Below are 13,727 nucleotides of genomic sequence, written 5' to 3'. Positions count from 1 at the left end.
GGCCCAATTCCAATGTGGGTCAGAAGTTTTCAGACTTTCTCCTTAGGTCTGGAATCTTCTAAGAATGATTTTGGCCTCAGGAACATGGGTGTTGGACTGACCTGAGATCCTGGCCGTGGCCGTGCCATGCAGGGATGCAAAGGCAGATGGGGTGGGAATAAATCCCAAGATTTCCCAGGGAGTGGATTGAGTCTCGGGGTTGTACTGGATGCAAAGGATCAGGGAGAGGCAAGGTAAGCCTCGGAGCCCCAGAAAGAGGCTGTCAGCCCCAGAAAGACTGGCGGGGGGAAAGAGGCTGGCCGGTGTTGCAGGACCAGGGAAGCAGAGAGAGGTGAGGGCAGGGCCTGGTCCAGAGGCAGTACTCCTGGGGCCCAAGGGAGGCACCAAGCCGGTCAGGGTGAACAGGGTCAGGAATCAACACTGGCTCCCCAGGTGTCTGGGGCCCCAAGAATAGGAAAGGCACAGGGCCCAAGCTAGGAGTAGAGAGCAGCAGGGGAGATGGAAGGGTGAGCGCGGCTGGCAGAGTCAAGGCGGGGCGGGCTGCACAGTAGACTTACCCCAAGAGAGGCCTGAGGGCGGGAGAGCAGTCCAGGAGAGTTAGCCAGTGGTGCAGGTCCGGGAAGCAGGGAGAGGTGAGGGTGGGGCCAGGTCCCGTGGAAGCAGTGCTCCTGGGGCCCAAGGAAGGCACCAACCTGTCCTGGGTGAGAAGGATCAAGAAGCAGCACCAGTTCCCCAGGTGTCTGGGGACCCAAGACCAGGAATGGCGCAGGGCCCAAATCAGGAGCAGAGAACAGCGGCGGAAATGGAAGGGCCAAATAGGTCGGGGGAGTCAATGCGCGGAGGGCTCCAGGAATGGCGCAGGGCCCAAATCAGGAGCAGAGAACAGCGGCGGAAATGGAAGCCAAATAGGTCGGGGGAGTCAATGCGCGGAGGGCTCCGCGATGGACCCACCCTGAGAGGCCTGAGGATAGGGTAGCCCACTGTCTCATATTTTAATAGAGAAAAAAACAGGGATGAAAAATAGTCCAATATTTTTAATACTGTAATGCAAACACCTGTGCAATCATATTAAAGGGACGCAATTAGCACCTAGTTTCCATATCTGAAGAAAATGGGATAGTGGAGTGAGGGAAAAGACAGTGATAAAGTAGCTTTATTAAGAGTGAGCAGATTCTGTTCAGTCCCTGATGCTAGTTGCTAGAGTGGAACATCAACAGATTTTTTTCAAGAAAGATCAGTAAGAAGGATCTTTATGTAAGCCTCATCACTAAATGTAAATAGTGAATTTGGGACCTTTAAGATGTTAGGGAGTGGCAGATGAAATGGCTCTTTGACTAAAGGCACTGACCACAAAGCTTGACAACCTGAGATGAATCCCCAGAACCCATATGATGTAAGGAGAGAACCGACTCCCACAAATTGTCCTCTGACTTTCACATGCAGGCTATGGTGTACACACCCACATACTCCCACGCACAAAGAAGTAAGTGTAATAAGAAATTTTTAATATTTTGAAGAATTAAAATTTTGTGGTCTCTGAGAACAGCTATCAAGTTCAAAAGCTCTTACCACAGGCCAAGCAGCTACCAGCCTCCTGCATCCTCCTGATCCTCAGATCACAGCATCTGTCATGACGTCTCCATGTCCCACTTTCCAAAAATGTGTATGTTCCCGTCAACTTTGATGAACAAAAAATTTTGAAAAGAGGTCAGTTTTCATTTTAAAACTCCAGTTAACTTTTAAAATAAGTTTCTGTTTGGAAGTTCTTTCCATTTTTTAAAATAAAAGTTAAATAGTAGAGTGTCCACCTTCTCTGGTTGTTCTCCGGCTCCTCCCCCAAACAAAGCCCCCTGGCTGGATGAAGATGGAGAGTCCTTGGAGGATACCCCTCAAGTTCCAGGGATCAGTGGCAGTGGGTTTAGTCGCATGCGCATGAAAACGCCCACAGTACGTGGTGTGATGGACCTGGACAATCCTGGGGAACCCCCTGGGAAAGAAAGCCCAGGGCCTCTCCAAGACCAGTACCCTTTGCTGCCACTTCCAGAAGGTTCTTCCAGGTCTGCTGATGGCCCCTGAGGCCTGCTGTTTGAGTCCCAGGGGCATCACTATCCAGGTGAGGCCTCAAGCTCTAAGGAGGAGCCCCCATCCCCAGAGGACAAAGAAAACCAGGCTCCAAAACGAGCTGGTCCACACTTAGACGCTTTGAGATCAGCAGTGAGGATGGCTTCAGTGTGGAGGCTAAGAGCTTGGAGAGGGCCTGGAGAACTCTGGTTGAGAAAGTGCAAGAGGCCCGAGGGCATGTGCGGCTCAGGCATCTCTCTTTTAGTGGAATGAGTGGGGCCAGGCTCCTGGGCATCTACCACGATGTTGTCATTTTCCTGGCAGAGCAGCTGCCTGGGGCCCAGCGCTGCCAACACTATAAATTCTGCTACCACCAGCAGGGAGAGGGCCAGGAGGAGCCGCCTCTGAATCCCCATCATGGGGCTGTCAGTGCTGAGGTCTATCTCCGGAAGTGTACCTTTGACACGTTCAACTTCCTGGCCTCCCAACACCGGGTACTTCCTGAGGAGGCCCCCTGTGATGAAGAAGGGGAGGGGGTACAGCTTAGATCTACCAGACATGCCACCAGTCTAGAGCTGCCCATGGCGCTTTGGCCACCTCAAAAAGATGTCCAAAGAGGCTGTGGGTGTCTACAGATCAGCCATCCACGAACGAGGCCTGTTCTGTAAATGTAACATCAATGCAGATGAGATGGTCATTGAATACTCTGGCATTGTCATTTGTTCTGTGCTGACTGACAAGCAGGAGAAATTCTATGATGGAAAGGGTATTGGGTATTGGATGCTACGTGCTCCTCATGCATGACTTTGATGTGGTGGATGCCACGATGTACGGCAATGTTGCCTGCTTCATCAACCACTCATGTGAGCCCAACTGCTTCTCTTGTGTCATCCACATGGAAGGCCAGAAACACATTGTCATCTTTGCCCTTCCAAGCGTCCTGGGAGGTGGGGAGCTACAAATTTCACATCGACGATGCCAGCAACAAGCTGCCCTGCAACTGTGGTGCCACACTGCTGTGACTTCCTTAACTGAGGCCATGGCTGCCACAGACTCCTCATATGCTCACCGCCAGCTCACCCTGGCCTGTGACTCCCTAGTCTCTCAAAGTGTCTCACTCCCACCCTCCTGTTCATGGTGGATGTGGGCATGTAGTGGGGCAAGGACCCTGCCTCCACCCCTCCAACCCATCCAGCAATTGCCCGCTTCTTGCCCTGGGGACCCAGGATGTAGATATTGTACAAAAGTTTCTAAATTCCTTCTTTTCTATGTACTTTTTTATTTATGAGGGTGGGGTCCCAGGAGGGAATCCACCCACAATAAAGTCTGTCAATGTTTGGGGAAAAAAAAGTTAGTTTTTATCACTAAAAAATTATATCATTAAGATTAAAGAGCAGACCTGAACATTTCTGGTTACCGTAAAGAACAATTATTGACTTAGAGTTCACACTCACTTCTTCGTTTATCCCTTCACTGTATGGTTTTCATGTTAAAAAGTACTGTTTGCTTTATAAGATCTTTTTTCAGCTCAAGAAAATGCTGAATTGATTATTTTCTCAAATGTCTCAAGGTAAACCCTCAATTCACAGCACCCTGTGTCCTCATCATCAAGCAGTTTGATTTTTGTCTGCCCTCCTGTTATGTCCCCTTGTGGTGGTTTGAATGAGAACGTCTCCCATAGGCTCCAAGTATCTGGACATTTCTGTCCCCAGTTGGTGGCACTGTTTTGGGAGGTCTTAGAAGGTGTGGCCATGCTGGAAGAAGTACAGCACTGGTGGGGGGCCTTAGAAAGTTCTTAAGCCTTGTGGAATCTTGAGATTTTGAGTCATTATCTTACTTCCTGTGCCTACTTGAAGATGTGAGAGCTGAGCTTCTACTCTTCCTCTAGCCAGCTCTGCCGCCATGCCACTCTGCTATGATGGACTGACTCTTGCCCCTTTGGAACCGTAAATTAAATAAATTCCTTTGGTCATGGTGTTTATATCACAGCAACAGAAAAGTAACTAATACATCCCTTTTCCCATTTCACTCTAGACTTTGGTCTTTTGTTAAGTCCATGGCAAAACCAATAGTAATTTCATAAAGAATATTCTCCTCACTTCACCGAATGATATTCCTGACAATTTATGTCACTGTATCTACCAAAGGCAGCTGTTCGCCATGCTTAGATCTAATGCGTTCTTCCCTCACAGCTATCCAACCCTGTTACCCAAATCTTCACCTGCCTTTGAACCACCGTGCAGTTTTCTCACTGGGTTTATGATAGCTCTCCTCCCAAGAACTCCTTTGAATTTTCTCTGGCCATTTTTCTTTCTCCAATATATCAAAAAAGCAATAAATAACCAGAAATAAAGTGAATTTTTCATACATGGTTTTCCCACTTTATAATATTTATCAGTAAATAACTTCAACAACTCTACCCATATGAATGGATCTGTTTGTAGTTTATAAAGTTCTAGATAACTGAATAATCCTTATTTGCCTTCTCTATTAATTTTTTTCTTTTGGGAGGAGGGTGGATCAGGGTCTCCCTCTCACCCCAGCTGGCCTGGTACTTACTGCATAGACCAGGTGGGCCTTGACCTCACAGAGATTCACTTGCCTCTGCCTTCCGAGTGCTGGGATTAAAGGTGTGCACCACCGCACCTGGCTGCATTATCCATTCATAACCACAATACTTACTGCCTTTTCTGTTTATTGTTATTGCTCCTGGTTTTTCTCCTGGTCCCATCATGGGGTAAGGTTCACCATGGGAAAGGCATTGGTTGGATCATCTCTCTACAAATCAGGGGTTAGCTGAAATTTTCCAACATGTATTTGCAATTTATATCCATGGTAGTTCCAAAAACATTTGAGATCATTTACAATGAAAATATACAGTTAAGTTAATTAAAAGGAAAGCAAAAACAGAAATAAATCTTTTAGAATAGGATAAGATCATTATTGTCACAGAGTATCATATTTAGCTTTAAGTTTTCTGGCATCCCAGGGAAAAGAAAAGCAGTACAAGGTTATTATCAACTGTTCACACAAAAACCGTGTACATTGTTCTTTCAGTAAATGAATCTACTTAAAAAATATTCGTGAAGAACTCGCGATACTTCAGAAAACACACTTCGCTGTGTAAATACAAAGACAGAAACTATAAAACTGACTTGAAATGAAGAACACCCAGTGAAGTAGGTGGACACAGAAACATGACCATGGAGAAGAAAGGGACCAGTGATGGGGGACAAAGGAGGGAGAAGAGAGTAATGGGATGAACATGATCAACCGCATTATAAGCATGTACAAAGTGTCATAGTGAAACCCGTTATCATGTAGAAATTATATATGCTAGTAAAAGTGCTTAAAATATTTAAAGGTAAATGAATAATAAATACATTTTTTAAACGATCACTATGGCATGGATTCAATTCAGTAATTGTAATCCACACAGCATGCTCTGGGAACCCTCACTGGAGTTAGGAGTAGGGACCTTTCCAGAAGGAGAAGCAATGCCTGCTGCAGACTGAACTCACTCCTCACACATGGGGTCTCCCTCACACATGGGGCCTCCCTCAAGCACAGATCCCTCTCATATATGGGATTCTCCTCACACATGGGGTCTCCATACACCAGATACTTGTTAAAGTATCCAGAATACTTGGGGACTCTGATGAAAACAACCAGTGTCCTTGGTATTAAACAAGCAACCTGTTATCTGTAAAATGTCAGTCGTGTCTTCTCCCAGGAATGTGCTGGATAGCTTCATTTGTCAACTTGACATACCTGGGAAGAGGGAACCTCAACTGGGGAATTTTCTCTATCTGTTGGCCTGTGGGCATGTCTGTGAGGCATTTTCTTGATTGTTGAGTGATGTGACCTCCCACTTCAGTCCACTATAGGTAGTGGCACCCTTGGGAAGTTGGTCCTAGGGTTGTATAAGAAAGTGGGCTGAGCACAGGCCAGAGGAGCAAGCCAGTAAGCAGCATTCCTCTGTGGTCTCTGCTTTAGCTTCTGCCTCTAGACTCCTGTCTTGAGTTCCAGTCCTGGCTTCCCTCAGTGCTGAACTGTGATTAGGACATGTAAGCCAAATAAACCCTTTCCTACTCACATTGGTTTTGATCAGAGAGTTTTATCACAGCAACAGAAAGCAAATTAGGACAAGGAGTAACATTCTACTTGGAGAATTTCAAGTGCAAGAATCCATTCAATCCAAAATGATTTATATGTACCTCAAATACAAACATGATCTAGGTGATATCAAATATTACAGATAAGATACTTAATTTTGATTGTTAACTTGACAGATCTAGAATCACTTAGGAGCCAAACCTCTGATGTAGTAGAGGGAATTTTAAGTTGATTTAACTGAGGTTGGAAACATACTCTAAATTTGGATAGCACCTTTTTATGGGCTGGAGTCCCAGACTGAACAAAGAGGAGAAAGCCAGCAGAGCTCCAGCATCCATCTCTCCATACTCTTACCTGTTGAGCCACTTGTCCAGCCCCTTGTTGGATTTATTTTTAAGTATGTTTATGCATGTGTGTGGTGGGAGTATGTGTACATGAATGTAGGTGCCCACAAAGGCCAATAGAAAATGTTGAATCTTCTGGAGTTGGAGTTACAGATGGTATGAGCTGACAGATATGAGTGCTGGGAACCAAACTCAGGTCCTCTTAACTGCTGAGCCATCTGTCGAGGCCTTTTGTTGGGTTTTGAAACACGGTTTTGCTCCGTAGTGCAGGCTGACCTTGAATGCTCAGCAATCCTGCTTCAACCTCCTAAGTACTGGGACCAACAATATGAGCCGCCATCGACAGATGACAATGCTGAAGGGAAACTAAGATAACCAGGTTGTGCTGAATAGCTTTAGTGTCAACTTGACACACCTGGGTTGAGGGAACCTCAATTGGAGAATTGCCTCTATTGGACTGGCCTGTGGCCGTGTCTGAGGGGCATCACCTAGATGAGTGATGTGGGAGGGCCCAGCCCACTGTGGGTGGTGCCACCCCTGGGCAGGTGGGCCACACCTGGGCAGGTGGGCCCTGGGCAGGCTGAGCAGGAGCCAGGGGAGCAAGCCAGTAAGCAGCGTTCCTCCATGGACTGTGCTCCAGCTCCTGCTTCTAGGTCCTGCCCTGAGTTTCTACCTTGGGCTCCCTGATAAACTACGACCTGGGAGATGTAAGTTGAATAAACCCTTTCCTCCCCAAGTTGGTATTGGTCAGAGTATTTTGTCACAGCATTGAAGAACAAACTAGGACACAGGTACATCCACTTCTTTTTGCTCCACAGAGTGTGTAAACTGCTATGTATTCCTGGATGCCAAGTGGTTCTCTCTTCAAGGGAGGCCTGCTGAACATCCCTGTTCATTGTGATTTATGTCCGTCCAAAATTGTTGTGCTGAAGTCTAATCTCTAAAGTGTTGGTTAAGAGGTGGGAGCCTTTGGAAGCATTTAGATAATGAGGTTCTGCAATCAAGCATGAAATCCATGCCTTATGAAGGGAAAGACTAGAAGTATCCTGGTGGTCCTTTTCTACCAGGTGAGGACACAGTTGAGGGCACCAGAACTGCTGCCTTGTTGATCATATATTCCCCAACCTCCAGGATTGTGAGCAACACATTTCTGTTGTTTATAGATTACCTCCCCAGGGTATTTTGTTATAGCATTGTCACCTGTTTAAGAAAACAATTTTGAATGTGCTGAGAGCCAGCGGAATCTCTGGTTTGCTAACTTTACTCTTGAGTTCCTAACCCCTGTGAATAAATCGCCCATCCTTCCACAAATCATGGATATTGAAATAAAAGGTGATTCTAGATTATCTGGGGATATACAGTGTGACCACAGTGGTCCCTCTGCAGAAGGAGACAGAGTTGAAGTGAAGGCAATACAAAGTCAGAAGCAGAGATTAGAGCAATGTGCTTTAAAGAAAAGGAAAGGCCACAAGCCAGAAAATATAGGCAGCCAATAGAAATGAAATAAATGAGGAAATGTGGTTTCTCCCCAGAGATCCCAGGAAAAGCCAGTGTTGCCAACACCTGGACTTTAGCCCGGTAAATCTCACTTGGAACTTTGCCCTTAAAAATTTGTAAAGGATAAATTTGTGTTGTTTTAAGCCACTGTGTAGAAACTTAATATAGCAATGACTAAGAATATATAGAGCCCGTCTTCCCTCCTTATCTAACACTGTGGACCATCACATGTCCTAGGGAACACGGATTCTAGGCAAGGGGTGTGGGTTTCTGTCTGGAACCAATAATACTGCTGCTCGGCACATGAGGTAAGAGCTGAGCTGGGAATATACATTGAAAGTTGCCGTTCCCAAGTGGCGTGAGTACTGAAAGCCTGGCTTCCAGAGCCATGTTCTCCAAAAGATGAGAAGGAGTCAGACAGCACATGTGTGTGGAGCACAGGTTCACGCTGCTTGTCTCCAGAGGAAATCAATTGTCTGCCCTTAACTGTAGAAGGAACAAAGCACTTGGATTCACACAGTAAGGGAGATTTCTAATAGAGCAGGTAATGCCTTCATATTACAGTCTCAGAGATGTTCTTCATACCCACAAAGAGGAGAGCATTCAGTTCTGTCACAGCCCAGAGATGGCAGCTTTTATAAGAGCAAAGCAAGGTGACACAGATTATGTTATTTGTGGTAATCCACCTTGATAAAAGAGTTTAGAGAGCCTGAATGAATTATCAAAATTAATTCACTGACACTAGACCCCTGCCTTAAGAAAAATTGACTCTATGTCTCAGAAAGACAAACACCAGGCTTAGGAGATGACTATGTCAGTAAAGTGCTTGCTTTACAAATACAAGGATCTGAGTTCGATCCTCCAAACCCATGCAAAACTTGACAGGAGGTGGTAATCCCAGTGCTGGAGAGGCAGAGACAGGTGCCTCCCTGGGACCAGCCAGCCTAGCCTACTTGGTGAGCTCCAGGCCAGTGAACGACCCTGCATCAAAAAGAGAAAGACAATATCTAAGGAATGACACCTAAGGAATGAAGTTGTTCTCTGGCCTATGAAGATGCACACATGCACACACGTACGCATACTCGTGCACACACAAACACATACAAAAAGACAAATACCATACATTTTCTCTTGTGGGCAGTTCCTGGATTTATATAGTCACATAAGTTAATGTATCTTTACATTAAATGAAAACAGAAATGAAATTGTCAAGGGGACACAAAGTACCAAATGGGGTGGTGGAGTTCATGAAAGCAAGAGTAGTGGAGAATGGAGAGGGGGTGTGCTCAATATGTAATATACCTTGTAAATGCTTTAAATTTTTTAAAAACTAAGAAAGTTGGTTTTTAAGTCCTCTGCATAATACCAACAGCCTTCAGGGGGCATACAGTTTTGCTTCATTTTGTTTTGTTGTGACAGGGTATCGCTATGTAACCCAAACTAGCCTCCAACTCAAGGCAATCCTCCTGTCTTGTCCTCCTCCGTACTGAGATTAAAGGTATACACTACCACAACTGACTCTTCTGTGTGGATGCGTAGCCATTCGGTACTGAGTCTCTTGATCATAACCACTGGGCAAATTTGAAAAATCTTCCACCAGTGTAAGCAGTCTAGGAAGCTAACTCTGGGCAGTTCAACTCCAAACTTTACAGAATTTACACTGTAGATACTACTGTGTTTAGTGAGGGGACCAAGTGTCCTGATATGTTCGCACTAATCAGAGAGTGATTATATTTTCATATTGTTTATTAATTTTTAAAAATAGTATATTGGGAGTCACACACTGACCATATTCACACAGAAGTCTAGAAACTCACTTCTGTACAAAAATGGAAGAATATTCTGATATGCTTAGGCCTCCATCTTTAGCAAGGACCCTGGACATCCTAGGGCCTCCTTTTACAATGCCCCCAAACTAGGGACAGAGGTATAAGATAAAGACTGGGGTATGCATTCCTCCCAACAACCACATAGAATGTAAGCACCCTTTCCTGAGTACTCAGCTGGAGTTGCATAAAATAGTTCATACATTTATTGTTTTTATAATTTTGTGCAATGCTTTTTATTCTTTGTGCATGCCTCTGTCTGTCTGTGTGTATGCACGTGTGTGTGCACACACGCATAGGCAAGAAGTCAACACCCACTGTCTTCCTTGATCACTCCCCACCTTATTTTTGGAGACAAGGTTGTCTCATTGGACCTGAAGCTCATCAATTCGGCTAGACTGGCTACCCAGAAAGCCCCAAATGATCCATCTGTTTCCGCCTCCCAACACTGGAATTATAGGTGCATGCTGCCATGCTTGGCTTTTTACATGGGTTCTGGGGTTTTAATTCAGGTCTTCATGCTTGAGCACATTATGGACTGAGCCATCTCCTCAGATCATGATCTTTATTCTTGTCACTTAGCTTAGTTTCAATTTTCAGCTTCCAGGGTGCTGGACAGGGCTCTGACCTTTGGTTGAGTCTGTACAGATATTTTGGACAATCGCAAGCATTGGAAAGTGTCAGTGCCAGATTGCCTCCAAGATGCCCATCAACCCCGGGGGGACCCCTGAAACACCAGGATCTGTCCCTGCTTCCCTGATCCATATGGTTATGAGAGTCTTTGCACACCTGCCCCAATCAGCCTTCTCAACATGGTGTTTTGTCTCCTTCCCAAAACCCTACCTAGAAAGATAATAGCAATTAAGAGAATGTAGCCAGTTTATCTGGCTCCAAATTCTAGCTCTCCTACTTAGTACCTGAGAGATCAGACAATTTTGTAGCCTGCCGTGCCGTGCTTTCTTCATCTGTACACTAAAATGACAGCATCAAATTCAAGAGTTATTAGGAGAAAATGCATGCCAGTATGTAGAATGACATCTACACAGAATTTCATGTTTTGATTTTCACTAAAAGATGCTCACTGAGGGAAGGACTTTCATCTGTCTCTTCACTGCACTGAGGCTGGTGTAAAAGGAGTCAAAGGGTGTTAAAAGATGCAGGGAGTGTCTCCTCTCGGCTCTGGGACTTCGGAGCTCTGCTCCCGTGTCCCTTCCTCCCAACTCTGGGAGACATGTCTGTAAAGGAATTCTTTACATGTTATTAATGTGTTTTCCACCCATCAATGTTTGCAGATCCAAGAAGACATGCATCTCATTTCTGTTTTTGTCCCCATTATATCACCCTATGGAAGTCAAAAAATGAACTTTATCTGCTTGAATGAAAGGAAGAAATACAGAAGAAAATCAAAGGTTTAAAAAAAAAATCTCAAAATAGAGGTTGGTTGTCATCTGAAATCTAATCAACCTGTGATTAATGGCCTTGTTACCATACTGGCCCCGATATTAATGTTTCCTCCTGGCTCCCTGGGGAAGGATGGGCCTGGCTCTTAGGTGACCTCCTATTAAGAGCCTTCTTTGATAAGGGCTCTGCTATCAATGTTAGGTACACATGTCCAAACATACCACACCCACTTTCTAAACAGAGGTGGTAGAGTTTCCTGCCAAATCAGATCTCCTAGAAAACTGTCTTTCCCCACCGCCCTTCCACTCGGCCAGCAGTTACCAACCTCCTTCCTATTTATTAGCCAAAGCTTTCTGGGTTTCTTTGCCAAAAGCCACACCCAGAAACACTTGTTTGCCAATATCCAGTTATACCAGCCGCTGCCAGTTGAATTCTCTTTTAGCCTTCACCTCCCTGAAGAGTCCTAAAATCTAGATGCAAAGTTAACTGGGCTTCTTCTAGCACAACAACAGAACCTGTCATTTCATATGAACATTTATGACAAAAATGCTAAAAATTTCATTTCAAAGTAGTCCTGCTTGGAATTTGGAATTTTAAGTGAGATACATGTTTTATTTTAACTCTTAGTTTGCCTGGTCATGACTGAGATTATATTTTCCCCTAACCTGTGCTGCCAATAGGGCAGGATGGTGAACTCCCTTATTAGCAAAGATGCCTACCCATCTGTCTGAATATTCCTCAGAGTTCAATATTATATTTCACTCACACAGTGCATATTAGGAGCATTTGGAATGTTCTAATGTGGAGGTAAGAACTCTGGGTATCTACACTCTAAATCAAGGCCTTATGACTGTTTTCCCTTGGGCAAGTTATTGACCCTGCTTGTATTCACTTTCTAGGCTCCTTCCCCAAAGATGCCACTTTTTTATTTGGTTAGATTTGTTTTGTTTTATATTTGAGGCAAGGTCTCAGGCATCCCAGGCTGACCTCAAACTTCCTATGTAGCCAATGATGACCTTGAATTTCCAGTCCTCCTGCCTCCACTTCCCAAATTGGATTCCAAGCATATAGCACCATGCCCACTTTTATGTGGTACTGGGGATTAAACACCATGCTAGGCAAGCACTTTACCAATTGAACTACATCCTAAGCCCAAGATGCTTTTTAAACTTCATAATAAAGCAGTAACAGAGTCTAAAAATCTTACTGGTATATAACAAGTGCAATTTGCCTACAACTTTCCCTAAAAGTCCTACATTTCAAAAGTCCTCTTAGTCAAAGGCAACAGTGTTAGTCTCCCTACCTGGAAGTTGAATGCTGAGCCACAGTGTTATGATAACTGAAGATGGAGACAAGGTAGTAAGAATGTGAGGAGGAATGTGTGTCCTGGTCATCTATCAACAAGCCACACAAAACAATGACTTCAAACAAGCATTCATTTTCCGATGAGCCTGGGTAGTCAATGGGTCTCACTCAGGGTCTCAGAGGCTGCAGGCAGGCAATAGCTGGAGTTGGCATGGCCTTCTTAGTTACAGTTGCTACCTGGACTGAGCACATTGGAGCAGCTCACAGCACCTAATTTTCAGGTCTATTTCTCTCTTCACATGGTCTCCCCAAAGGGAGGCCTCAGAGCAATCAGACTTCCTCAGAGGGCAGTCAAATGTTCCCTGAACAAGAACTGAAAAGAGCCAGCAGCGGTGGGACAGCGTTTCCTAGTTCAGTCTCACCTTACACAGAATCACTGCACCATACTGCTTTAACGGAGGAGTCACAAGGGCCCACTGAGGGTCAAGGGAAATGGGAAAAGTGTCACAGCATTTATAGACTTATTTGAAAACCCTCATGAAGAGGAAGAGGAGCTCAGAGAGTTTTCTAGAAAAAGAACAGAAAGGAAAGCAAATTGTCAGATGAACATCCATTACAGATTAACTCCACACCTCCCTAGACCCATAAGATCTGAGGGGCTTGTATCAGACAGGACATGGGTTGAGAGGAAAGAAGCTGTTGTCACTTTAGGGACAGTGTCATAATTTATGGTGGTATTTCAGAAAAAGTCTGTGTACAAGAACCACCTGCCAAACCAGAAGGTGTCAAAAGGCCAAGGAAAGAGGCAGACAGATCCAAACTGAGCAAAGCACAATTTATTTGTGGCCGGCAAACAGATGCTTGTTTTGAACAACAGCAAGATGATTGAAAGCCACACCCTGTGGCAGGAAGGACAGGATTAGATGCTAAACTAGGTAAGGGTGAGCCTGGCAAACTGGAATGTAGGTGGGCTTGCCCAAAAACTATTACTATGGGTAGGTGAGATGGCTCAGTGCTTAAGCACTTGCTGTTCTTCCTGAGAACCGAAGTTGGACTCCCAGAACCCACATCAGGTGTCTCACAACTGCCTGTAACTCCAGATCCAGGGGATCTGACACCATCTTTTGAGTGTATATATAATATATACTTTTAGTATATACTTTATATATATATTTTT

At 44.8% G+C, this 13,727-nt stretch overlaps 1 pseudogene; it reads left to right on the top strand.

Annotated features, from left to right (window-relative positions):
- The window catches only part of LOC103739753, a 38,393-nt pseudogene extending 35,310 nt beyond the window's left edge, over window positions 1-3,083 (top strand).
- The last annotated feature ends 10,644 nt before the right edge of the window (window positions 3,084-13,727 follow it).

The sequence above is a fragment of the Nannospalax galili genome, unplaced genomic scaffold, assembly GCF_000622305.1.
Source record: "Nannospalax galili isolate Female #2095 unplaced genomic scaffold, S.galili_v1.0 scaffold379, whole genome shotgun sequence".
NCBI classification, from domain to species: Eukaryota; Metazoa; Chordata; class Mammalia; order Rodentia; family Spalacidae; genus Nannospalax; species Nannospalax galili.
The sequence above is the reverse complement of the archived record's forward strand: the minus strand, read 5'-3'. Positions and strand labels throughout refer to the sequence as shown.